Genomic DNA, 25,127 nt, shown 5'->3' with positions numbered 1-25,127 from the left:
TTCCACTTGTCGGAATTTTCCTGTTTTGAGAAAAACTGTGTACGTACTGAGTTTAGATCCGCAATGAAACAGGAGTAAGAATTGCCACGATGTTCGAACTACCACTTTTCCTATAAATTCACTAGACTTCTCCTCTTCTGAAAAAAGACTACCAGCCTTGCCCTGCCCTGCGGTGTCAGGCCTCGCCCCCCACTCCTCCTCCCCTCGTTTCTCAGCGCTCGCCTGACCTCATTCTCAACCTGGTGAAAAGCTGCTTTATCCTCAAAGCCTAGCGTAGATGGCATGTCTTCCCGAAACTCTCACTTCTCAGTGGGATTTCGTGGGCCTTCGGGTCTCTACAGTGTACACGTGCCATTCGCTTCACAACAACTCGAAGCAAATCGCTAATATTTACTGAGATCTTGCCATTTTCTACCAGCCCTATGCTCATAGATCTTCCTCCAGCCAGTGATTCTTAAAACGTGCATCAGTCGGGAACTTGTTAGCAATACAAGTCCTCGGCCAAACCCCAGGCCTACAGAATCAGAAACTCTGGAGGCAGACCCCAGCACTCTGTGTTTTAACAAGTCCTCCCTGATTGTGATGCAGGGAAAAGTTTGAGAATACTGCCCCAGCCTAGCCACCCGAAACTTTGCTCACTCAAAAAAAAAAGAAAGATTAACTTTCAGTCTTCTTCCAGGATGGTGGAGGGGCAATGTGGTATTAGTTTGCTGCCCTAGCAAAGGACCCCAGATTGAGTGGCTTAAGCAACAAGTTTATTTTCTCACAGTTCTGGAGGCTAGAAGTCCGAGAACAACCCTGTCAACAGGTTTGTAGATGGCGGTCTTCTCCCTGCATCTTCACGTGGTCTTTCCTCTGTGTGTCTGTGTCCTGTTCTTTTTTTGATAAGGACACCAGTCATTGTATCAGGGTCCACCCATATGACCTCATTTTACTTTAATTACCTTTTTAAAAGCCCTATCTCCAAACAAAGTCACACTCTGAGGTACTGGGAGTTAGAACTTCGACATATTTGGGGTAGGGGGGGAGACACGAGGACACAATTCAGCTCCTAACAGGCAGTTCCCAGGTGAAGCTACTGCTGACAGTTCCTGAGCCTGGCATGGAGTGTGAGGATGGAGGTTCTGTGGTGTAAATCTCATAGCCCCTTCGCTTTTCCTACACGACCTCTTTAGGATTCAGCTTTCTCGGGTCTGACAAGTCAGCTATCACGCTTCAATCGGCTCTCCAGATTACATAATTTTGTTGCTATTATCTCCTCTCCCGAACTTTTGGTTCAATTTGAATTTATGTTTTAGAGTTGTTTTGAGTGGGATTTCTGGAGTGCACAAAAGTGAATTCTTGCCTTTCATCCACAATCTTTACCTGAAAGCACCGCCAAGCAGCGGTGGTTCCCTGAGTATGTAAAGCAATCCGGCTCTATCTTTTCCTCTCCTTCAGCTCTCAGCTCAAGCGCTCCTTCCCTGCTGTGGCCTTTCTCCCTGATTTCCATCAAAAGGTAAACTGAGGAACTGAAAGAAGATAAAGCACTAATAAAGCACTCTATTATTTGTTATTATTAGTTATAACTTCTTGGTAGTTACGTCGGTTGTAACTTTGCCGTGCTTTTGACCGTTAGGTTCAATTTGTTTCCCCAGCTAGACTGTAAGATTTTTGAGGCGTTGGAAATGCTTTCGTTTGCAATAATAATTTCAGTGTTACAATTATAGTTGAGATTATTTTCTTTGCACAAATTACCCAGAGCACCATTACTGCTGCAAGACCACGTGGCCTAATGGATAAGGCGTCTGACTTCGGATCAGAAAATTGAGGGTTCGAATCCCTTCGTGGTTGCTATGGGGTTAACCTATTACTACTCAGAAACTACCTGAGGACATGCATGGTGGTCATTCTTAATAAAACAATTTTCTTAGTTTTTCTTAGTTAAAGCCGGTAATCAGAAATCTCCTGCACGGTTATAATTCTTAATAAAACAATTTTCTTAGTTATACCTGAGGACATGCATGGTGATCATTCTTAATAACACAATTTTCTTAAAGTCGGTAATCAGAAATCTTGATAGTTTTATACTCCATGTACCTCCGCTCCACACCCTTTCCTTTGTTTTTGTTTCTTTTTACCCATCCAGTGTCTGCTTATCTCGGTCTCCACAGTATCCACCAAACAGTCGGTTCTCGGTTCTCCCGGTCTGCTCTCAGCAAAATTTGGTCTGCGGACCAGTGGCAACATCCGGGAGCTTCTTAGAAATGCAAGGTTTCCCAGCCAGTCCCAGTTCCGTCTCAGCACTACGCTTGAACTACAAAATTAGAATTTGGGGAGTGGGGCTCAGGAATCTGTGTTTTAACCAACTACCCAAAACTGAGTCCTATACACACTCGAATGTGAAAACCATTCTGGACCTTATAGCTGCATGACGTCTCTCAGGTTCTTCCAGCCCACTCGACGATGGTGCAAATACCTCAGACACAGCCTTTCATGATTTAGCGCCAACTACCTGCGTCCTTTTTTTTCCTTTTCTTTTTTCTTTTTTTTTTCTTTTTTTTTTTTTTTTGCAGGTGCAGTTTGCTTCCTCGGAGATGGGGTTGATTTAGTTATCTTTACAACGAAATTTCTCCATTGGACACTTAGTCCATCAGCTTACTTTATATTTTGAATGTACATATTTTTTGTTGTTGAGGTATAGTTGATTTACAGTATTATATTAGTTTCAGGTGTACAACATAGTGATTAAAAATTGTTATAGGTTATACTCCATTTAAAGTATAAAATATTGACTATATTACCTGTGCTGTACAACATATCTTTGTAGCTTATTTGTTTTATACATAGAAGTTTGTACTACCTGCGTTCTAAGACTGTTACAGCAGGGGAAATGTGAAGCTGCCGTAGAACCCCGAGGGAAGTCCAGGCTTCAGGGAAAGGCAAGAAAAACGTCAACAAATTTGCCAAACTGCCTTCTAACAAATGCAGGAAAATGGTAGAAGGTTCACCATCTGTAATCCTTAGAGAAATAATAGACCCAGGAAAAGAGCATTAATGATCTTAAAACCCTTAGGAATAGGTTATTGGGAAACAATATGTGTGTAGTCAGGTATCACCCCAAGATTATTTGCTAGTTGCAAAGAGAAAAAGAAAGAACCCTGGGGGCACTACTTTATCTTCACCATTAGTGGGGTGTCCTGACAAGTGCCTCCTGATGTGAAGTACTTTATAAAGTGCACAGTGTCAAGCCCACAATTTTTAACCTGAATCTAATGTAAGCCATCAAAGGGTTCTAACCAATCATTTAGATTTAACTTCTAGTTTAGAGGAATAAACTAAAAGTTGCCATGAGGAGTCAGTGAGACAAATTCAGAATGTGGGACATTCTAGAAGAGGCTTGGACTTTTTAAAATGTCAATGTCAAAACAATAACAACATCAACAGAAAGCTGGAAGCCTGTTCTAAACTAAAGGGAACTAAGGAAACATTACAACCCAAAACAGTGAATGAACTTTGGTGGCATCCGGGTAAGAGAAACTGGCTCCAAAAGACATATTAAAGAAATTGAAATAAGGACAGGGTATGAGATGTTTTTATAAAGAATTGCTAGATTTTTTTATTTATGATAATGGTATTGTGGTTATATGAGACATGTTTAGATGATACATGTTTATGTGTATAGGGTATGATGTCTTCAAATGAATTTCGTATGATTCAGCAGAAAAAGGCAGATAAGACTAAGAGGGCAAAATGTTAACAATTATTGAATCTGGGTGGTGGCTATACACATAATTCCCTATTCTTTCAATTTTTTTAAATGTTTGAAAATTTTTATAATAAAAGTTTAATTTTTTTTAAAAAAAAGCTTGACAGAAGCTGTCCTGTTTAAAGAAAAGCTCTGACGGAAGAGTACAGGGCTCCTAGGAGACAAAACAGAGGGTCAGCAGCAAGAAATCAGCACCCTGTGAGGAAGGGCAGATCCTTTATGCTTCAGGAGTCCAGGCTCCCTTGACAGAGTGGCCAGAAAGAGAGCTGAGAAGGTTAGATAGATGCCCGTGATGAGGGCCTCCTATGCCATCTGTGATCTTCCCCGCCGGCTACAGAGTAATTTTAAAGACTTTAAAGGAGGGAAGGGACCCAATCTGATTTGCGTTCTCAGGTGAACACAGCAGTTAGTGTTGACATAGCCCTACCTACGTAATCTGCCCTAAACTACGTCTCTCGTGTTATCTCTCATTGCTGCCCCTCTCTGTACGCCTCCAAAAAGCAACATTCCAGCCAGACAGCACTGTCTTCCATTTCTCCCCTATTCTATGAGGTTTAAGTCTAGACCACCACTCCCCTCTTCAGTCTGGCTCACTCCCACACATCCTTCAGATCTGAGTTTAAATATGATTCATTCCACATATATTTACTGAGTGTCCATTTGCCCATTCAAAAGTAATAAAGGTATAACAGGAATATTTCTTTGTGAAACTTGGAGTCTAATGAGTGACTCTCTCCAGGCAGCCACCTAAGATATTCATGACTGGGATCTACACTCTTCCTGTGGGCTACAACGGCACAGTGGACCTCTCACTTGTCATACTCAATGGTAAGTGTTTACTTCTGTAATTGTTTATTCTAGAAATCCCTCAGAAGAGTGGCCACACTTTTCTTGCTCTCCACTGAGTGAGCAGCACCTAGTCAAGTGTCTGGCATGCGATTGTGCCCAGAATAAAAATTTTGAAACAATGAAGAAATGAATGAATCTGTTCAGGGACAAGGGACCGGAGGCCAAAAGACTTCCAAGAAGTCGTTGCAGTAACTCCTATGAGAAACTGTTAGAACCCTATCTAAGAAAGTGGGTCTGACGGTTGGGAGGAAGAACCAGATCTGAGAAAAAATTAGGAGGTTGAACCAGAGACCTGGTAACCTGTGGGCTGCGGAGAGAAAATCAGAGAGAGGACGGATAAGGGGACTTCTGAGTCTTTGGGTTTGGTACCTGGGTGCTCCTGTCAAAAATTTGGGTTGTTGGAGGAGTTTCAAGTTTTGGGGGAAAGGATAGAGCATTCGTTTGGGGACGTATTGCTTTTGAGATGCCCATTGACATGCAAAAAGAAATAACTAGGACAATTGTGTCCAATTCTGGAGCCCAGAAGAGAGGTCTGGGCTGGAGATAATTTTCAATCCATCACACATAAGCTGTGGTTTATCCATCATGCCCTGTCCTTCTTCTGTTCATGGAATGAAGCTGTTGATGAAAAACAAAATCTTCTACTCGCACATTAATACAACTACATACATACACATACAGATAAGATTGTGATAATGGTTGTGTAGTTTCAGAAAAGTGGAGATCCTGGGGTTATGTTCTTGCTTTGGAGGTGGTCTTTGCAAATATTTTTAAACATTATCCATAGAGTATCAGATAAAGTTGTTTTTCCTCTTGTGAGAAAAGGCCCCGTGCAATGAAGTGGATCTGATTCTCAGAAATATTTTCTAATTTCCTATTTTATTCAAAAATATTCTATCTACTGCTTTAAAATATTTTTAGCTTTACAGAGAGACAGAAGATGGGGTTCCCTGTAGAACATTTTGATAGATCCTCATTCTTGAATTTTAAAATGAGGGTTACAATAGCTGCTGACATTTGTTGAGCCCTTACTATATTCCAGGCACTAGACTAAATGTCTGAAGACATAGGGTACCTGTAAGGAGCAGCTTTGTCGGATTATTTATTGAGGATAAATCTCCTGCTCCAGCAAAAATAGGGATTTTTGAAGTATTGCAATATATGGTGATTTGCTTTCTAGAAAAGACCAAAGAGCATTCTTAGTTTACCACATGGTGGAATTGAAGTTGGTTGAATCCTCTTCAGTTCCATCAACTATTAACAGAACTTAGCCTCCTCTGTTTTGCCCTTTTTAATTACTAAATACTGAAGTAGCTTAGAATAAATGATATATAGTAACATGAAGAAGAATAGATATGGTCGTGTGTGTAGTCGTGGCCGAGTGGTTAAGGCGATGGACTAGAAATCCATTGGGGTCTCCCCGCGCAGGTTCGAATCCTGCCGACTACGCTTTGTCTTCTTTACAACGTTCAAGGTCTGTGTATCCTACCTGCCTGGTAGGACTGACCTTCAAGTTACTTTTTAAAATATTAAACATTCTCTCAGACCTTTTACAAGCTACATCAAAACAGAGTTCGCATAGACCACGAAGGAATCCTACTGCATGAGTGAGAAAGAAGAACCAGTAAGACTTTCTTTTAGTTTAGTTCTGAGGTTTTGAGGTTCGCAAGCTGAAAGGAAAGATTTCACACATTCATATTTAGAGCAACAGTAATGCCGCTACTTCCTTTTTCTAAAAGTGTAAGCTACCGATGGCTACGGGTGGGCCAGTGGCGCAATGGATAACGCGTCTGACTACGGATCAGAAGATTCCAGGTTCGACTCCTGGCTGGCTCGTCACTTTTGTAACTCTTCGAAGTTCCACAAATTCCCATCTTTCCCAGGCCTCTGCGTTAATTTTTTTTAATTTAAAAATGTATTTATTTTATAATATCACTTTATACAAAATGACAAAAATGTTAATAAACAGACTTCAGCTATAGTTCGCTACTCTTCTTTTACATACACGCATTTTCTTTAAATCACATCCCTAAACTGATTGTTTTCGAAGCTGATGAATCCTTACATTAGATGTGTGAGGGAAATTAAAAGAGACCTTTCAAATGCATCATTCTTTTGAGAGTTAAGATTGGAAGTCTCACAAAGAGAAGACTTCTAGATAGCAATTTTTTCTTCTCTCTTTTTTTAAGATTTAGTTTTTTAGATCAGTTACTGGTTCACAGCAAAATTGAGAGGAAAGCACACACACCTTCACACATGCATATCCTCCCCCATTATCAACAGAGCAGGTACATTTGCTACAATCGATGAATCTACTATGGACCAAAGTCCACAGTTTTCATTATTGTTTACCCTCAATGTTGTACATTCTATGGGTCTGAACAAATGTAGAATGACATGTACCCAGCGTTACAGTATCACGCAGAGGATTTTCACTGCCTGAAAAATCCTCTGTGCTTTGCCTATTCATCCTTCTTCCCCTCACCAACCCCTAGCAACCAATGATCATTTTACTGTTTCTATAGTTTTGCCTTTTCCAGAATGTCGTATATTGGAATGATACAGTATGTAGCCTTTCAGATAGGCTTGTTTCACTTAGTAATATGCATTTAAGTTTCCTCCATGTTTCTCATGGCTTGGTAGCTCATTTCTTTTTAATGCTGAATAATATTCCATTGTCTGCACGTACCACGGTTTATCTATCCATTCACCTACTGAAAGGCATCTTGGTTGCTTCCAAGTTTTTGCAATTATGAATAAAGCTGTTATAAACATCTGTGTGCAGGTTTTTGTGTGGACGTAAGTTTCAACTCCTTTGGGCAATCTAACAAGGAGGGCAATTGCTGGATGGTATGAACTCCCAAACCATCTTCCACAGTGGCTCTAACATTTTGCATTCCCACCAGCAAAGAATGAGAGTTCCTGTTGTTCCTCCTCCTCACCAGCATTTGGTGTTCAGTGTCCTGGATTTTGGCTCTTCTAATAGATGTGTAGTGGTATCTCATTGTTGTATTAATTTGTATTCTTCTCAAGATATATGCTTTTCATATGCTTAAAAAATGGGCCAAAGATCTCAACAGACACCTCACCAAAGAGGATGTACAGAAGGCAAATTTTCTTAATAAACTCTCTTCTCCCAAAGGTCTCTTCAGGAGGAAAAGTAACCGCCTTTAGCAGAGGATGGTTTCGATCCATTGACCTCTAGGTTATGTGCCCAGCACGCTCCCGCTGCGCCACTCTGCGGTAAACAAACACAGCCGCACACAGACGCGCGCACGCGCGCGCGCGCGCACACACACACACACACACACACACACACACACCCTCACATAGTATTCAGCTTTTTTCAGACTTTTTTTTTTCCCAACCTGCAGAATTAAATGTGTTCTCGCTCTGTCTCTCTCTCTGTTTCTGTCTCTCTTTCTCTTCCCCCATACCAGGAATCTGTCTTGTGTGATGTGATGGCCAAGGCCCTGAACTAACTACTAAGAATAGGGCTAATAAGAAATGGTTAAAGATTACTTTGGATACTCTTCCCCATGCACAAAGGCATGCTTAGATGTAATGTCTGTTACTAGGTGCTATGTGAATGTGTACATTACATCTATAACAAAATATCTGCTGATATTCCATATGTCATGTTTTAAAGTCATTCTAAGTTATACAAAATAATAGGCTCTGATGAAATAATTGTGCTTTCCCTTTCTTCCATGCTGTCATGTGACCGTTCATAATCTGTTGGAGGGTTCTCAAGTCCCAGGTAAGAAAAAATGCACATTCCTGTACATTTTTTTTTAACATAGAGTTTTAGGGGGTTCAGGGAACTTCTAGCCCAGAGGATTAACTTTCTCTGATGTAATGGTTCATTTCCTCTAGTCTCAATTTGGCAAAAGAAAACAAACCAAACAAAAAACTACGTTCAGGTTTTCTGCAAACGGAAATGAACTGACTCTTTCCATGGTTTGCAGGAGCAGGGGAATCGCAGAGAGCCACGAACCTGCTTGCTATGTAAGCTCTCTAGCAAGGAAAAGCTGACCCAGGTGTGAAGCAGGTGAGCTGAGGTCACCCCCTCGAATCTGACTAGTTGTCTGAGAAGATCTGCTTAAGCTCCTGACGGTTGGAGGCAGACGTGGGTCAGGAGATGGGTCGGGGAGCACAGAAGTGAGCGTGGAGAGAAGGCTGGGAGTTAGTGAAGAGTGAAATTCAGAACGTTTGCAATGAAAGAAAAATGTCTTTTGCAACAAAAGAATAAAAATATCTTTATGGGCCCAGAGAAAAAACCCCCGAAGCACGTAACAGTAGTGTACACCTACGTATTTATTTACTTTATAAAGGTGTCTTAAGGGTATCCAACTTTGGAGAAAGCAGGGAAGGAATTTTTGTCGTTCTCTACGTTTCACTTCATAGACCAGTACACCCCACAGACACTAAAACAGTTGACCCCGACGTGATTTGAACACGCAACCTTCTGATCTGGAGTCAGACGCGCTACCGTTGCGCCACGAGGTCCTGCCGGAGCCCCCCTTTTCCTTTACCTGTCAACCTGATCTATGAAATTAATCATCTGTACCAAGTAAGTGAAGTTTAATTGTGCCGCATCCCATCTGCGCGACAGCGGCGTCTCCTTACACCCGCTCTTGTCCTTAGTTGAAATGATCGATTTCATACTGCGAGAGTTCTTTCTAATCTGATCACTGGATCTGAAACTGCCCCTAAGAAGAGCAGGAAATCTTTTTTGCCGGAGGAAGCAAGTGATCCCGTCACCAGGGTTTGACTGGTTAAAGCGCCTGTCTGGGAAACTGCAGGCGGGTTTCGAATCTCAATGAGATTTTTTCCCCAGATGTAAATAAGGGAGAGGTCGCTTTGAACTCCTAGAAAAAGATATTCTGAAAAATGAATCCTGAGCTCTGGACCCATTTTTCAAGATTAAGAACTGGAAATTTTAATTTTCAGAGAGAGGTGCGTCTGTTTTCCAGTAGTGGATCATTTTTCAGAATATCCTGTCCAGTAGTCTCAAAATTGTGTACCTCTGATTCTCCTTATCTCTTTTCCTTGCTTTTCCTAGGCTAGATGCTGCATACTGTATGTCAGCATCTAGTATACCATATATTTTACTTATATATTTATTGATTACCTATTGAAAATAACTAAACTAAAAGCTAAGGCACAGCCTCTTTGGGGGCCCGTCTGAGAGGTCAGCTTGCCCTCCACATAACATATCCTCTTTGGCTACCACAGCCACCTCACCATAGCATGGCTACCACTCCCTGCTAAGAACAAACACCAGGAAGTTGACCCAGAGGGATGGTGGCCTCTCTAAGAAATCAGACTCTCAGACTTGATATATGTCCCTCATTTTGGTTGTGGATCCCCTGTGACAGAACACGTGGTAAATTATTGCAGCAGAGGCTGCTAGAGTAGTTATCAAAGTCTGTTTCCTTTTCTTGGAAATACAATTGTCTTGGTCTGTTTGGGGTGCTATCACAAGATATCATAGACTAGGTGGCTTAAACAAAAAAAACATTTCTTTCTCACAGTTCTGGAGGCTGGGAAGTCCAAGATCAAGGCATTAGCAGTTCAGTATGGCTGTGTCCTCACGTGGTGGCAGGGGCCGGGGAGTCCTCTGGGGTCTCTTTTATAAGGACACTAATCCCGTTCATGAGGGTTCCACTGAATCACCTCCCGAAGAAGGCCCCACCTCCAAATACCATCACACTGGGGATTAGGTTTCAACATATGAATTTGGGGGGGACCCAAACATTCAGTCTAAACTCCATTTCCTAGCCTCCCTTGCAATTAGTTTCGGCCATGTGGCTGAGATCTGGACAATGGAATGTGGAAAGAATTGTAACCGGCCAGTTTGAAACTTTGACGCTTGACCCAGGAAAGCCTCTCTTGGTTTGGGGGGTTCCTCTCTATGTCCCTTTGCCTTCTATCTGTCAAACTCAGAGGACTCCATGGTCCTAGACTCCAAAGTCACACGATAGTCTCTCAGTGACCATGTGAAGACCAGCCAGACAATCTGCACTAGATGTTGCCTGAGAGAAAAACATTTATTGAGGTGAAAAACTGAGATTTATGGGGGGTTTTCTATGGTTTTTTTATGGGTGCTATAAAGCAACTGGTATCACTAATACAATACTGTTTTACTATTGCTTGCTTATTAATGTCCCACATTTTAGTGCTTAACTCTAAATATCAGAATTACATCTTTCTCATAATACACCAAGTGATAAAGTAATGGGAGTCATTAGCACACACATGCTACACATATGGCAGAAAATACACAAATTTCTCCAAAATTCTAAAAATTATTACCTCGTTAATAATGTATAATTATTTTGTAAACTAATTTAGGATTCTTCCTGCACTTCACTTCCTCACCTTATAAATCCAAGCTGGGCAGAAATATAGAAATGTGCAACTAGAGATTATCATACTAAGTGAAGTAAGTCAGAAAGAGAAAGACAAATACCGTATGATATCACTTATATGTGGAATCTAAAATATGACACAAATGAACCTAACTATGAAACAAAAACAGAATCACAGACATAGAGAACAGACTGGTGGTTGCCAAGGGAGAGGGGGTTGGGAGAGGGATGGAGTGGGAGGTTGAGGTCAGCAGATGTAAGCTTTTGTATATAGAATGCATAAACAACAAGGTCCTACTGTATAGCACAGAGAACTATATTCCATAGCCTATGATAAACCATAATGGGAAAGAATATTTTTAAAAAAGAATGTATATATATATATATATATGTGTGTGTGTGTGTGTGTGTGTATAACAATCACTTTGCTATACAGCAGAAACTAACACATTGTAAATCAACTATACTTCAATAAAAATATATTGATCAAGAAAAAATAAAGCTTTGTACACATTAAAAAAAAAAGAAATGTAGAAATGGGTAGTGGTGCTCTGCAAATGTTATACTACCCTAAAATTCTCATAATAATGTGGACTTCATATTAGGTATGACTTTACTTTAGACTGACTTTCCAATGTCTTCTGACTCCAATCAAAACAAATACTTTTCTTAAGTGCCCTTCCATTTCCACATTCATTTCTCACTGGGCTATTGAGGCTCCTGATCATCCCAGGCAGTGGTATGTTGATATGTTTAATAACCAGCTCTCCAGGGAAAAACACTATTCTGGTATAGATTCTCCTACCATAGCTGACTCAAGCTACAGCTGTGAAGTCACTGAAATCATTGAATGTTGATCTAGGTAGAGATGTGTACAGTTGGCTCCTGCAAACCAGTACAAGCTGGCTCCAGGGTCTAGTCTATCACTGCTTAGCAAGAACGACAATAAGAAGAAGCTAATATTTATTTTAAGCACTTACTATGTGCCCGAAAACATTTCTCTGAATTTTCATATGGTATTATATAATTATATTCAATCTTCTCAATATGTCTGTGAGGTTGGTGTCACAACTATTAAAAAAAAAAAAAATTCCAGGAGCTGGAAGCTAAATGCCAGGACACTTGAACACAATGTTTTACAGTATCAACAATAATCAGACAAGGCCACTCTGTTACCTGTGATAGAACAAGGTGGAGACAAGGTCCCTCCATAACTATGTCTGAAACAGGAGAGAGATAAGGATACTCTGCAATCACAGAGATAAGTAACCCCCTTTCCAGCTTAAGTGACTGTGCTTTCTGACCAGTAACAGCTCCAGCCCCACTTTAATCCTCCTTCCTCCTACATAAAGATTACTGAAATACCTACTCACTGAATTGCCCTGCTTCCTGACAACACCCAATCCATAACTGATGTCTGATTTCCTCACACCCTCCTCAGAATAATAAGCTTCTCCCAACTCCCTTTTAGCTAGATGCCCCAAGATTCCTCCAGTGTGCTCTCTCCCCAAACCTAACTTTGACTACAAGTGTATTCCTGGAGGTCTTTGGTCAGCGGACTTTAACAGTGTCAGTAACCTGACTTTTCAGGAGAGAAAATTAAAGTTTACACTTAAGAGTCCTTAGGTGTCTGTCTTTTGAGTTATGATTTCATATCAGAGCTTGCCTTCCCAACCTTCAAGGAGCAGATGGTCTGGGCCATATTTAAGAGACATTGTAAGAGAGAGCAAAATGAACTGGCTGTCAGTATAGGGACTCACAGGAGGGTAATGCAGAGATTATCAGCAGCAAGAAGCTGTTCTGCTTCTGAAGATGGAGGGACAATGGGAAGAGGTGGTGTTAGAGCCCAGAGCGGGAGCTAGAACAGAGGATGACCCAGGGATGAGTAGCAGGAACTAGGATGCCAGAGGGAGGAGCTCTAGTCTGAGAACAGATGCAGCTGCAGCAGAAAATGCTATAGGAAGCAGAGAGATGGAGAAATGCCCTGGATTCTGCCTTCCTCCCGCAATCCAATCTTTTGTCAGTCCTCCCATTGGCTACGCCTACCCAGAAGCCTGAGGGGAAGGAAGCCTGGGAAATGTAGTTCCTTGTGGTACAGAGCAGAGCAAGAGAAGGGTAGGGGATGAACCTGACAACAGGCAACTTGACACAGTATCCACACACCCCACCACCCCCTCAACTATGATCAAAGTATGAAATCTACAAAAAAAATTTTTTTAATAAACCTATAAATGAATCTTCTCATTAGAGTTTGCCCTTTGGATCAATTCCTTTTAGTATGCAGTAACAACAATAATCATATACTTATAAGAACTTATAAGAACTCTAGTATTACACACATTTACATTTTATATGTATTTATAGAAGTGCCTAAGTTTTATAGCATAAACATCTTAGAGAACAACAAATTACAAATATTCCACTAAATAGAAAGTTTTCCTTTTTAAGATATAAGCATCCAGTATATAAAACACACAGTAGATCGCAGGTATAGAAATGCTAATAATTCACTTATGCATTTTGATTTGTATTAAATATAAAGCACTTTAACAAAGAGTCAAGCTATGGTTTAAGGTCAGTTCCTTCACCAGATTTCCTTCATTTGAGTAAATCACTTCCCAATTTTTTTGTAGAATTTTAAAACCAGGCCTTGGGAAAGTTCTCAACTGTCAAGTCGTTAGATTAAAGCAGGAGTCGGCAAGCATAGTCCTTGAGCCAAATCTAGCCCATCATCTGTTTTTGTATCACTCACAGCTGTTTTTACATTTTTAGATGGTTGAATATAAATGGAAAGAAGAAGAATATTCTGTGACACATCGAAATTATATAATATTCAAATTTTAGCGCCCATAAATAAATAAGGTTTCATTGGGACACAGCCATGTCCATTCATCTATGGCTGCAACACAAGTGTAGTTATGACAGAGACCACATGGCCAGAAAAGCCAAAAATATATAATATTCAGCCTTTTACAGAAAAAATTCCAGATCCCTCGTGTAGGCGTGGAACAATTTTCCTTTACCCTTCTAGTTTATTTTGGCTGGTCTAACAATCAAATTGTTATAAGACAGATTAACAGGAGAAAAAGAAATTTAATTTGGTGTATATGGAAGCCCCTTAGGCATAGGACCTAAGAAGTGACCAAAGCAGGCTGTTTATGTTCCTTTTTAGACACAAATAATCAATTATTTGTGAAGATTTGACAAAACAAAGGGTTTTTTGCTCGGGGTAGCAAATTAATGAAGAAGTAACAAAGTTTGTGTATACAGCTTTCTCAGCCTCCAATTCCCTGTCTCCCCAGATAAGGATGTCCTCCATCCTCTCGGCATAGGGAGGATACCTTTCCATGGAAACTTTCTCAGTGAGAAAAAGGAGAGTCAGAGTATTCTTCTTGTACTGAACGTTTCTCAAGTAACTTTAATGCAAAATAATCAATATGCCACCTTGGCATATTTGGGAGAAGGTGTAGGCAAGAAAATATTAAGAAATGTTAACTCATGTATTTATCTTTTTGCATCAGAAAACTCTGCTCGGCCTCATGCCAGAATAAAAGTGTTCTTACAGCATTAATATGATGAGACATAAGTGCATCTTTACTTTCAAAATCATTTTAAAATATTCATGTCAAAAACTGTAATTTGAAAGTAAACTTTCGAGCCTCAAAATCCTGTCTTTTGGGTAACAAAGCAGAGCCCTGCAGGACTTGAGGCATAAAGTTTATGCCACAGACAATAATCACAGGACAGTGCTTTTCAACCTCTTTTCAACCTGCAGGTCCTGGTTCATTAATGGATTGTAAAATCAATACATTGAGTAGCGACCAGCAGTTTAAAACTATCAAATAGAACAAAAAGGTATAAGAGCAAATGGTATCTATATAAATATGGATGCTGTCTTGAGTTACAATATAAAATGTATTTCTTACTGTGGATCACAGTAAAAAAAAAAAAAAAAAATCAAGATTACTTTAGAAAAAAAGATGCAGGAACCCAGTGGACCCGGCTTCCGGAGGAGCTGAGGCAGAACCACAGCGTGGAACGGAAGCTCCCCTGAAGCAGGTTTCCGGGTCCCGCTCGGTGTGCATGTGGCTGAGAGGCGCACAGTCCCCCCGGACACCTCGCCAGGATGTAAAAGAAAGACGCGGGGATTTGCGAGGTTCTGAGAAACCAGCGCACAAGGATGTAGCGGCAGATCTCCTAGTGGGCAGATATCAGTTGAGAGCCGGCAACTCTTCCGGGTACCTGGACAAAGAGCTCTTCTCTTCATGCGCAAACTGACATAAAATTCCGAAAAAACGTGGAGTCCCCAAGTTAGTTGATAAAGTCCTGGACTAAGACAAAGCCCACTGACTTAGATGTAGCCCGATTTGGCTAAGGTCCTGCCACTAAGCAGAAAAGGGCTGGGGACTGAGATATACCTCAGTTTATATTGTATATTAAATAAGCATACAGAATTAACTCCTGAATTTGTGGCCTACAGAATCCTAATCTATTCATGGGACCTTCTAAATCTTTTATAATGTTCTTGCGGGGAAACACCACGTCTTTCGGCTTTTGGGATTCTGCACAGCACAGCCCTTGGCTTGCCTGTCTATTACCCACTCCTTTCATACTGGTAGAGAGATGGAGACTGTTTCCCAGGCACGTAGCACATGCACTGATGTATATGGGCCACCAGGAGGCGGAAAAGCCTAAAGATAATTATCAGAAGTCAGAGGTGGCGGAGGGGGCAGAAGGAGACGTGGGGGAAGGGACTAGAGCCCAGGAGAGGGAGAGGGAGGAGGAGGGAGAAAAGAGAGGGAGGAGGAAAGCGCGGGGGTGGGGGGTGGAGAATGGGAAGGAAGGGGAGGAAGGAGGAAGAGGTGGCGTAGGAGGGCTGGAAGGAGGAATGAGAGGTAGAGCAGGGGAGAGGGACAAGCAAGTTACTAAAGGGAAAAAATAATTTTCTGGACAGCGGTTAGTGACATTCATAGGGACCTTACATTTTACAACGTGTTATAGATACTGTTTCATTTTTGCCTCACAGAAACAACCCAGCTGGATAATGATTCCTACCCACATTTTTTTTCTGAGATTTTTTTTTTTGAAGTATAGTTAATTTACAATGTTGTGTTAGTTTCAAGTTTACAGCAAAGTGATCTGGTTATATACATATATATGTATATATATTCTTTTTCAGATTCTTTTCCATTATATGTTATTACAAGATATTGAGTATAGTTCCCTGTGCTATACAATAGGTCCTTGTTGTTTATCTACTTTATATATAGTAGTGTGTATATGTTAATATTGATACATTTTATTTTATCTCAGCCTGAAATGTTGAGGATCAAAAAAAATAAGCATGCTTTATACATGACAAAATGAAGAGACACATGCGAGTGGGGTATCAAGAGTAATGGACCTTTATCTTACAGTTTTATTAAATCCATTTCTGTGATAATGCTGAAAAACCCGTCACCCATGGGTCCTCATGTCGGAGCTCAGTTGAGACAAAAAGAGCAGTACTCAAAATGTAACAAAAGTCTGCCCTCAGGGAGTGGCATGCTAGTGAGAGAGAGAGAGAAAATAAATAAGTAACATATACAATATGTCAGATGGTGACCTAAATGTTATGGAGAAAAATTAAGCACAGAAGAGAGATAAAGAAAGGCAGAGGGGGCTTCCCTGGTGGCGCAGTGGTTGAGAGTCCACCTGCAGATGCAGGGGACGCGGGTTCCTGCCCCCCGGTCTGGGAGGATCCCACATGCCGCACATTGGCTGGGCCCGTGAGCCATGGCCACTGAGCCTGCGTGTCCGGAGCCTGTGCTCCGCAACAGGGGAGGCCACAACAGTGAGAGGCCCGCGTACCGCAAAAAAAAAAAAAAGAAAGAAAGAAAGACAGAGGAGGAGGGAGTGGTCAGGGAAGGTTTTGAGCCACCTCCTCACCTGTAAAATGTGGACAGTAGCCCTCACCTCCTAAGGTGAGGAACAAATGAGTTACAGGCCTTAGCAATTGCTCTGCAAACGTGAACAGCTCTTCTCCCGCCCTCTCTCTGACTGCTCCCTGAAAGGCTTTGACCATTTAACCTGAGGCCCGCCTCTCATGAATAATCCATCTCTCTCTTAGGCACCAGGCCTGCCTCTCCAGCTGAGGATTGTTCTGTCTAAACGTCCCCCAGGCACCTCCAACGCAAGAGGTGCTGAGCTGCCATCACCACACATCACCTGCGCTGCCTCCTGGCTGCCCTGTCACTAGTAGTAGTAGAAGTACTACTGCCTTCCTCAGTCACCAAACCATGACCTTGGAATAAGCCAGCAAAGTCATTCTCTCTACCCCCTCCTCCAGCAGGTGCCATTTCTACCCAGAGCTGAGGCAATGGACTTTGCAGGACACAATGAAAATGTGGAGCCCGTTGTTCAAAACGCAGGGAAAGAGCCTTTAAAAATACTAAAATAGAAAGCTTTTCTCTTCCCTCTACAGTCTGTCTTTCCCTCAACTCATCATAGTGGCTTTTGTTAGTTAATACTGTTCTGAGTAAAGAAAGATTAGATTTTTAATTCTTAACGTGAATTTCACTGTCCATCTTTATAATGTGCAATGTCAGTTGTAAAGGCAAATATCAGAGCATTTAACTCCGGAGCAGAATCACTAAAATTACACTATTTGTATCTCATAGAGTGTACATGTATTTCACTCTTACCAGAACAATGGAAACCATGCGCAAAACTAACTCCACTGTTTTTATTTCTCTTCTTCATATATGTACATCCTACCAACACACTTTTTGACTTATCGATAAATGAGGAAGGACTGAGAAAAAAGGAGTGATGTGTTGCCCTATCTTTTCCTGACCTTCTCTGTCATCATTTTAAGCATAAGTGGTTGGCAAATACAAGGAAGTAACACACGAAAGGGTATGATAAGATTGTGTTTCTTAGGACTTCATTGGCTTTTTTTGCATCTGAAGCAAAGTTTGCTTCAAAAGGGAAGCATGGCCCCTAGGGGCTGTCAGCACCGCATTTACTCAGTTGTATGTGTAACTTGCTTACCTTGTACTCACTCTGAGTCTCACTGAATTCACACGCTTCGTGGGCCCCCCGGAATTCTGTGCTCATGGGGCATCACAAAGACTGTAACTGGAATGGAGCTGCCGAAATGGTGGACACACATATTCTGATTATATCCTTTCCTCATGAGCGTGCTCTGGTGACCCATTGGACTTCACTTAAAATACACAAGTTCAGAGATAAAATTATTAAGAATTTCAAGATGGCAACAGCAGAGCATTAACCCAAGAGTGGCGCCCTACTGAGTCTGGATCCCGTGCCCCTGCATAGGTGATGCGCCTCTCAAGCCAGCCTAGTCACCTTACACTCTCCTGGACCTGCCCTCTCCTTTTCAGCCCCTTGGTCTCCATCCAAGTCACTGGAACCTCTCTCGCAGCTGTTACAATAGTTTCCCTACTTCCTGTTGCCTTCCCTGTCCTTCCTCCATGTTGTCCTGAGAGAGACCTTCATAAAGCACACATTTAATCTGGTCCTTCTAACCCCTCTCCTTTTACATCCTTTTATGACAATAAAGTATAAAATGCTAAGCGTGGCATCCAAGGCCCTCAGTGACCGTCCCCGTCAGCCCTGCAGTTTCACCTCCTCCAACACTCAACCCCTGACAAAGTAGTCTTTATCCAAGCAAACATTTGACTGATGAGTATTGTTGCCAGATTTCACAAATAAAAATCCAGGATGCCCATTTAAATTTGTCTCATGCATATTTGGGACATATTAACCAAAAATATTATTTGTTATTTATCTGACATTCAAATTTGAACTGGATGTTAACTGTATTAGCCACTGGATCTCTCTTTCTCCAAGTTACACCTCAGAGGCTGCCCCCTCCTGGAAGTCTCCCTAGGTTTCCTGTCACTTCCCTCATCACAACACCAACACATTGCTCTCTTTGGTCCGTGATGTTTGGCCCCCAGCAGACCTGGGGCTAAGCAGCCTGATTTCAAAGTCTAGAGTCACTCTCCTCTAATTGTGACAAGTCACTGAATCTCTTTCTGCCTCACTTCCTGCATCTATAAAGTGAGCATGATGAGGATGGTGGTGATGGGGTAACAGTGCCTACTTCCCAGGGTTCTTGTAAGGACTCAGAAGTTCGTACATGTGTAAACCACTTAGAATGATGGCTGGCACATAATAAATGGTAATTCTTTGCTGAGGATTCCTGGCCAGCAGAACCTGTGTTCTAGTTATTGCACCCTTGGCTCCTAATACAATACCTGGCACACAAATGAGGAGTGCTTGTTGAACGAGCGTACCTGCTTTAAATGCCAACCTGAACTTTGAGAAGGAAGATTATAAAAACTTTCCTGGCCTAAGGTTTTATCCCGGGACCAGGAAGGCTCCTGCTGACAGGGCTGTTTCCTCCCCAGGCCCCTGGGGGTCCTCCTGGGGCAGCTCTCCACCCTGGTTTCTGTTACTTCCACACACTCCCTGTTTCTAGGCCTCGTCACCGCCCTGGCTCTTCCCTTCTTCTGTCTCAGCAGCCGTGTTGCTGGATGTGCAGCTGAGCCCCGCTCTGCAGGCGGTGGCGGTTGGGGGGGGGGCGATATTGTGCACCCCCCTGCCTGGCCTCTCCTGGTCCAGCATCTGGGCCAGACTCTTCTGCTCCTGTGACCCAATTCTGACAAACTCCAGAGAAGAAAGGTTTCCTATCACTGAAGCCAAGGTGCTAGAAACGGGGAGCAGAGGAGAAAGGGGAGATGGGCAGGGACATGTGTGGGAGGTAAGTGTAGATAAAAGTCTGAGAGAAGGAACAAGAAAACCATAGTATCCCTTTCATGTTGTTCTCTGGCCAAATAAACTCTGTTCGGGCAGGAAAAAGAGCCGCTGGGCTTGAACCAAGGAACTTTGCACTGCTGTGTGACACTTCTCAGCTGGCCAGAGCTTCCTCTCCTGCCCTCACTGGCTGGCTCATGGGCCTGCACAGAAGCAAATTTGTCCCCTAACTGGCTGGTCTGAGCTGAGGTCCTGTTCCTCGGGGTCAGCGCAGGCGGCCGCAGCAACAGGGCAGGCCTGCCGCACGGCTGAATCGGTTTAGAGGTCAGGCTTTGTGCCAGACTGAGCCAGGTTCACCCTGGCATTGCTACTTGCTGCTGAGTGACTTCGCTCCATTATTCAACTTCTCTCAGCCTCAATTTTATGCAAAAATTGGGACCATAATACCTCCCTGGCAGGTTTGGTGCAAAGAGGAGAATAAACAGAAACTCGCACCCCTGGGGCTTGAGTCCTGGGGATGCACACAGCTCCTAGAGCAGGGAGAGTACTGGGTAACTCTCGGCTTTTATGATTGGTGTCTTAGAAAGGGGCTACAGTAGGATTCTGAAATGTGATCTGCTCCTAAAACGGAGCAAAGTTGGAATGAATGAGATTCTTCCCTCCTTTTCTGTGATCTGATTCACTTCAGAGAACTCTAGTTTTCTTGTGAGAAAGCGAGGGGAGGCTTCAGAATTCTGTATAGAGGGCAGATGTGTGTATATGTATGTCCTGGGGGGCCTGAAGCTGCATCTGCACAGACCTTCTCATACTATTGAAAAAAAAATGTCAAGAATGTGAAAGATGTTGAAGGTTTGGGAGGCACAGTCCCAAATATGTTAGTCCCCAGTAGTCCCCAAATTTGTTAACTGTGTTTTCACATTAAAAATTATTAGGGCTTCCCTGGTGGCGCAGTGGTTGAGAGTCCGCCTGCCGATGCAGGGGACACGGGTTCGTGCCCCGGTCCGGGAAGATCCCACATGCTGCGGAGCGGCTGGGCCCATGAGCCATGGCTGCTGAGCCTGCGCGTCCGGAGCCTGTGCTCAGCAGCGGGAGAGGCCACAACAGTGAGAGGCCCGCGTACCAACCACAAAAAAAAAAAAAAGATTATTGGGTATCTCTTCAATGGAATACTGACACTGTCTAGCAGACCTCACACTGGAGATCTCTGATTCTGTAGGACTGAGCCCTCGTTTCTTTTTCTAGACCATTTACAACTTTGTAGAGGCAGATGTTAACTTATAGAACAGTGAGAGTAATACAAATGGTTCTTGTGCTTGGTGACGCAGACGACTTCTCTCTGATAGAGAATATAAGATTTTATAAATCAAATCCTCATTTGAACCACATTTAACAGTTTTACTGGTTTTCTTATTAATTAATAAGTTAAATAAATCATTGACACTTTCTTTTTATATATTTACCTTTTTAAAAAATTATCCTTTATTAGGACATACAGGGTTTTCACTGTAAAGCCATTACCAGTACAAAATAGCTAGGAAATGGTACAAAACAGTATACAATCTAGGGTTAAATTTTATGGAGGGAAGAACAAAAATGCAGAAATGGGGAAGTCCTCTGTAGGTTGCTGTAGGAAATAATGACTAGTCAAACAAAAAAACATGATGCTTTAGTTTCAGGAAAAATTGCTAGAACCTACTCTGTCGATAAAAATTCTACTGTATTAGGAAGGTGACAACAACTGATTTTTCACTGTTCCTTTAGTCCTCACGACAATGACATTTGCCAGATATTGGGAGGAAATTTGGTTATGCTCCATGCATTGACCTTAGGCTGTTACATTTATGTCCAGTTATGACTCTGTTCTGGCTGTACAGGTAGTTTTTTATTTTGTTAATTTAACTTTTTCTACACATATAATGTGTCACTGAATTTGTAAAACCTCTTTGGAAAGGCTCTCTGTTCACATGGAATCCTTTTTCTGATAGAGAAATAAAGGGTTTACACTCTCACTTTTCTTTTTCAACTCAGTGGTGTTTATTGGATGCTAACTAAATGAATTGCATGGGCTGGGTGCTAAGGGAGATTGAAAAGAAACACATGCATAAAAGTTCATATAGATAGCCAAGTTCTCTTCTCACAATGTTCTTATTGAGCTGGTGGTGTTGATAGCACAGGTAATACTATTGAACTCTCCACTTTATAGGAAATCAAGACAGAGGGACACTGGATGGCTTGGCTGAAACCGCAGGTGGAATAAGCAGTGGGGGTGGGACTAGGACCCAGGGCTTCTGATTCCCAGCAGCATCCACTTCCCTACCATAAATATACTTCTCTCAACTATTGCAAGTAACTTGAGGGGCTCCCACATTCGGGGTGATTCTCAGTGGAAGGCTCCTCTTCTCATGATCTGAGGAAAAGGGAATAATGTCCATCCCTTCCTCGGGATCCCAGTTTCAGTTCCATATTTCAGGAGTGATTTGAGCCTCCTTGATTTAACACTGGGTCCCAGAGCCTTTATGTTTATTTGTTGTTGTTGTTTTCCATGATGACTCTCAAGGTATCTTGGTTTCCCAACCATCCTGTGGGAGAGAATGGGGCAAAGCTGGAGTCACTCTCCCAGCCAGGCCCCTCTGCCACTGGGCTGGCCCAGGAATCTCGGAGAGTCCGGAGACAGCCTCTGTGTGCTCCAGTACCCACAGTCCTTGGCCGTTTCCTGCTTTTCTCTGCAGGAATAACGCCCAGCACTTCCGGCTCAGGCACCCTCTTGCTGAAGGACTTTCCTTGGGCAGCAGCTCAGACTTCACTCTTGCTTGTTCTGGGACTTCTGCTGGCTGCTCTTGGTTTCATCTGGAAGCTTCGCCAGGAGAAAGAGCGAGAATGCTGGACCAAAGGTAAAGCAATCAGAAGACCGAGGCAGTGAGGTCCAAAGAAGACTGTGGAAAAGGGATTGGACAGAGGGGAAGGGAGAGGACAAGGACGAAGAGGATTAAGGGGATTTGAAGGTGAGGTTTTTAATTCAGTCCTTCCTCCCTCAAAACCAGCAACCCTACTCGTTATTTCCCTCACCCTGTGACGCTGACCGTGCCCTAGCTTTCCTAGTTCTAGGACAGCTCACAGGACTCACTGCACACATGATGCAGGAAGGGGTCTCCCCGAGGCCCATTCCACGTAAACCTGGCTCGTCTCTTGTGGACGGTACTGATTCATTTCTTGTCCTTTCGCAGAGAAACTCCAAAGAGAGCTCCGTAAGTTCTGTGCTTCCCTCTCCTGTGTATACGATTTGAGACCCTCTCATGTGCCATTTATCTCACGAGGTTTCTTTGTCCTACTTCAGGCTGGAGAAAAGCCCAGAAAGTGGATGGTGAGTAAATTGGATTTTTTCTTTTTCCTCTAAGACTTTATGTGCTTCACTTAATAGGTGCCTTTCTCCTGATTCTTTCCCCTGAGGCCTTGCTTACTCTTACACTATCTGGACTTACGCCATAGAATCCCAATAGTTCTGTTCATACCTCATGGATGCCCCAAAGGTTTTTCTTCTTGGCTGCATTGGGTCTTCGTTGCGGAGCGCGGGGTTCTTATTGCACCGGCTTCTCTTGTTTCAGCGCTCGGGCTTCTGAGGTTGCCACACGCGGGCTTAGTTGCTCGTTAGTTGCTCCGCGGCAAGTAGGGATCTTCTCGGACCAGGGCTCGAACCCTTGTTCCCTGCATTGGCAGGCAGATTCTTAACCACTGCGCCACCAGGGAAGTTCCCCAAAGGTGTTCAAACCTGTGGCCAAAACTGAACTCCATCTCCTTTGCTGTCAACTTGCCCTTCCTCCTGGACCCCCTGCTGCACAATGCTGCCAGCACCCACCCACCCAAGGAGCCTCCTCTCCTCCCCTCAGGGCAAGTCCTATTACTGCTTAGCCCAGGACCCCTTCTGAGGCATAGAATACCTCCCGCAGTTTTTCTTCTTTTAACACAGATCCCTGGGATTAGGTTACCAAGACCCTTCTCTTAACAGCAAGCTGCTTCCATTCCCCCAAGAGCTGCTGCTGCCCTTTTCCTTTTAAGACTTTTAGTATAAATAAATATTAGGAAACAAGAAATCTGAAAAACAACCAGCATAAGCAAGACATTGCTTCTGAAAAGTTTACCATTGTCTAGAGTTTCAAAGTAGACTTGATAAAATAGAAACCCAATTACGTTCCTCTCAAGTCCCAAACCTTCTGTGGCTTCCCATTGCCTTCTGCGGTCTTACTGGGGTGGGGGGTGCTATGGACATTTGTAATCCTAAAAGGATTTTCAATATTTTTTTGAAAAATTGTCTTAATGTTAATTTTAATCAAAACAAACACAACCTAAGCAGATCCTATATCACCTGCTTAACATCCTTGTAATCAGTTATTGCTGAGTGGTTCCAGTTTCCAAGCTAACTGCTATGTTCATAATTGCATTAGTGACAAAGGAACTCCCTAATGGCAGATTTTAACTTTTAATGCTACATTTTTTTTTTTTTTTTTTTGCGGTACGCAGGCCTCTCACTGTTGTGGCCTCTCCCGTTGCGGAGCACAGGCTCCAGACGCGCAGGTTCAGCGGCCATGGCTCACGGGCCTAGCCGCTCCGCAGCATGTGGGATCTTCCCGGACCGGGGCACAAACCCGTGTCCCCCGCATCAGCAGGCGGACTCTCAACCACTGCGCCACCAGGGAAGCCCTACTGCACATACATTTTTATGTCTTAATCTCTATGAAGCATGGTTGTAAGCAAATTGCCTGAATGATCTCATTTCATCCTCACAACAATAACCCAAAAGATAGGTGCTGTTATTACCCTTATTTTACATATAGGACAACTAAGGCACAGAGAGGTTAAGTGATTGGCCCAAGGTCACACAGCTAGTTAAGTTCACCCAGGCAACCTGGCCTCCAAGTCTATGGTTTACCCATTCCAATATTAACTGCAATGCCTGATACCTACTAGACTGTAGGTTCTCAATAATAGTGTGCTGAATCAATGAATTCTTTCCTACAAATGAATTCTTTCCTGCTCCATTTTATATGCATTTCTCTCCCCAGGCTTTATGTAAAGGTCTGGATGAGAAGTGGATCTGGAGCCTATTTCTTTGGAAACCATAAAGTTAAGAGGTACAAAATGTTGTGCCTAGAAACCCCTTCTCTGAAGTTTAGCATCTAGGCTTGAAATCAAGTTTGCTTCTCTGTGTCAAAGTAGGTTGGATCCTCCAGACAAGAGGGGAATATTTCATTCTCATTGATATGATTTCCAGCAGCAAATCTTTTTGACAGACTGTGAATTTTAAAAACGAAATTTCCCAGTGAGTCAGAAAGCAGGAAGCACTCAGAGAAGGGTTTTGCAGCTGCAACATGACCTTGAGAGAAATACTATTTCCTGTT

At 42.7% G+C, this 25,127-nt stretch overlaps 4 non-coding genes across 4 annotated transcripts; 3 read left to right on the top strand and 1 right to left on the bottom strand.

Annotated features, from left to right (window-relative positions):
- Window positions 1-1,760: 1,760 nt before the first annotated feature.
- On the top strand, window positions 1,761-1,833 carry TRNAR-UCG (transfer RNA arginine (anticodon UCG)). Its single transcript has one exon. It is a non-coding gene; the product is annotated as a tRNA-Arg (tRNA).
- Window positions 1,834-5,964: 4,131 nt separating this feature from the next.
- TRNAS-AGA (transfer RNA serine (anticodon AGA)) lies at window positions 5,965-6,046 on the top strand. The gene has a single exon. It is a non-coding gene; the product is annotated as a tRNA-Ser (tRNA).
- A 314-nt stretch (window positions 6,047-6,360) lies between these two features.
- TRNAR-ACG (transfer RNA arginine (anticodon ACG)) lies at window positions 6,361-6,433 on the top strand. The gene has a single exon. It is a non-coding gene; the product is annotated as a tRNA-Arg (tRNA).
- A 2,601-nt stretch (window positions 6,434-9,034) lies between these two features.
- On the bottom strand, window positions 9,035-9,106 carry TRNAW-CCA (transfer RNA tryptophan (anticodon CCA)). Its single transcript has one exon. It is a non-coding gene; the product is annotated as a tRNA-Trp (tRNA).
- Window positions 9,107-25,127: the final 16,021 nt, after the last annotated feature.

Source organism: Lagenorhynchus albirostris, chromosome 10 (assembly GCF_949774975.1).
Source record: "Lagenorhynchus albirostris chromosome 10, mLagAlb1.1, whole genome shotgun sequence".
Classification (NCBI taxonomy): domain Eukaryota; kingdom Metazoa; phylum Chordata; class Mammalia; order Artiodactyla; family Delphinidae; genus Lagenorhynchus; species Lagenorhynchus albirostris.
Note: the sequence above shows the minus strand (reverse complement) of the source record. Positions and strands in the feature narration are given on the sequence as shown.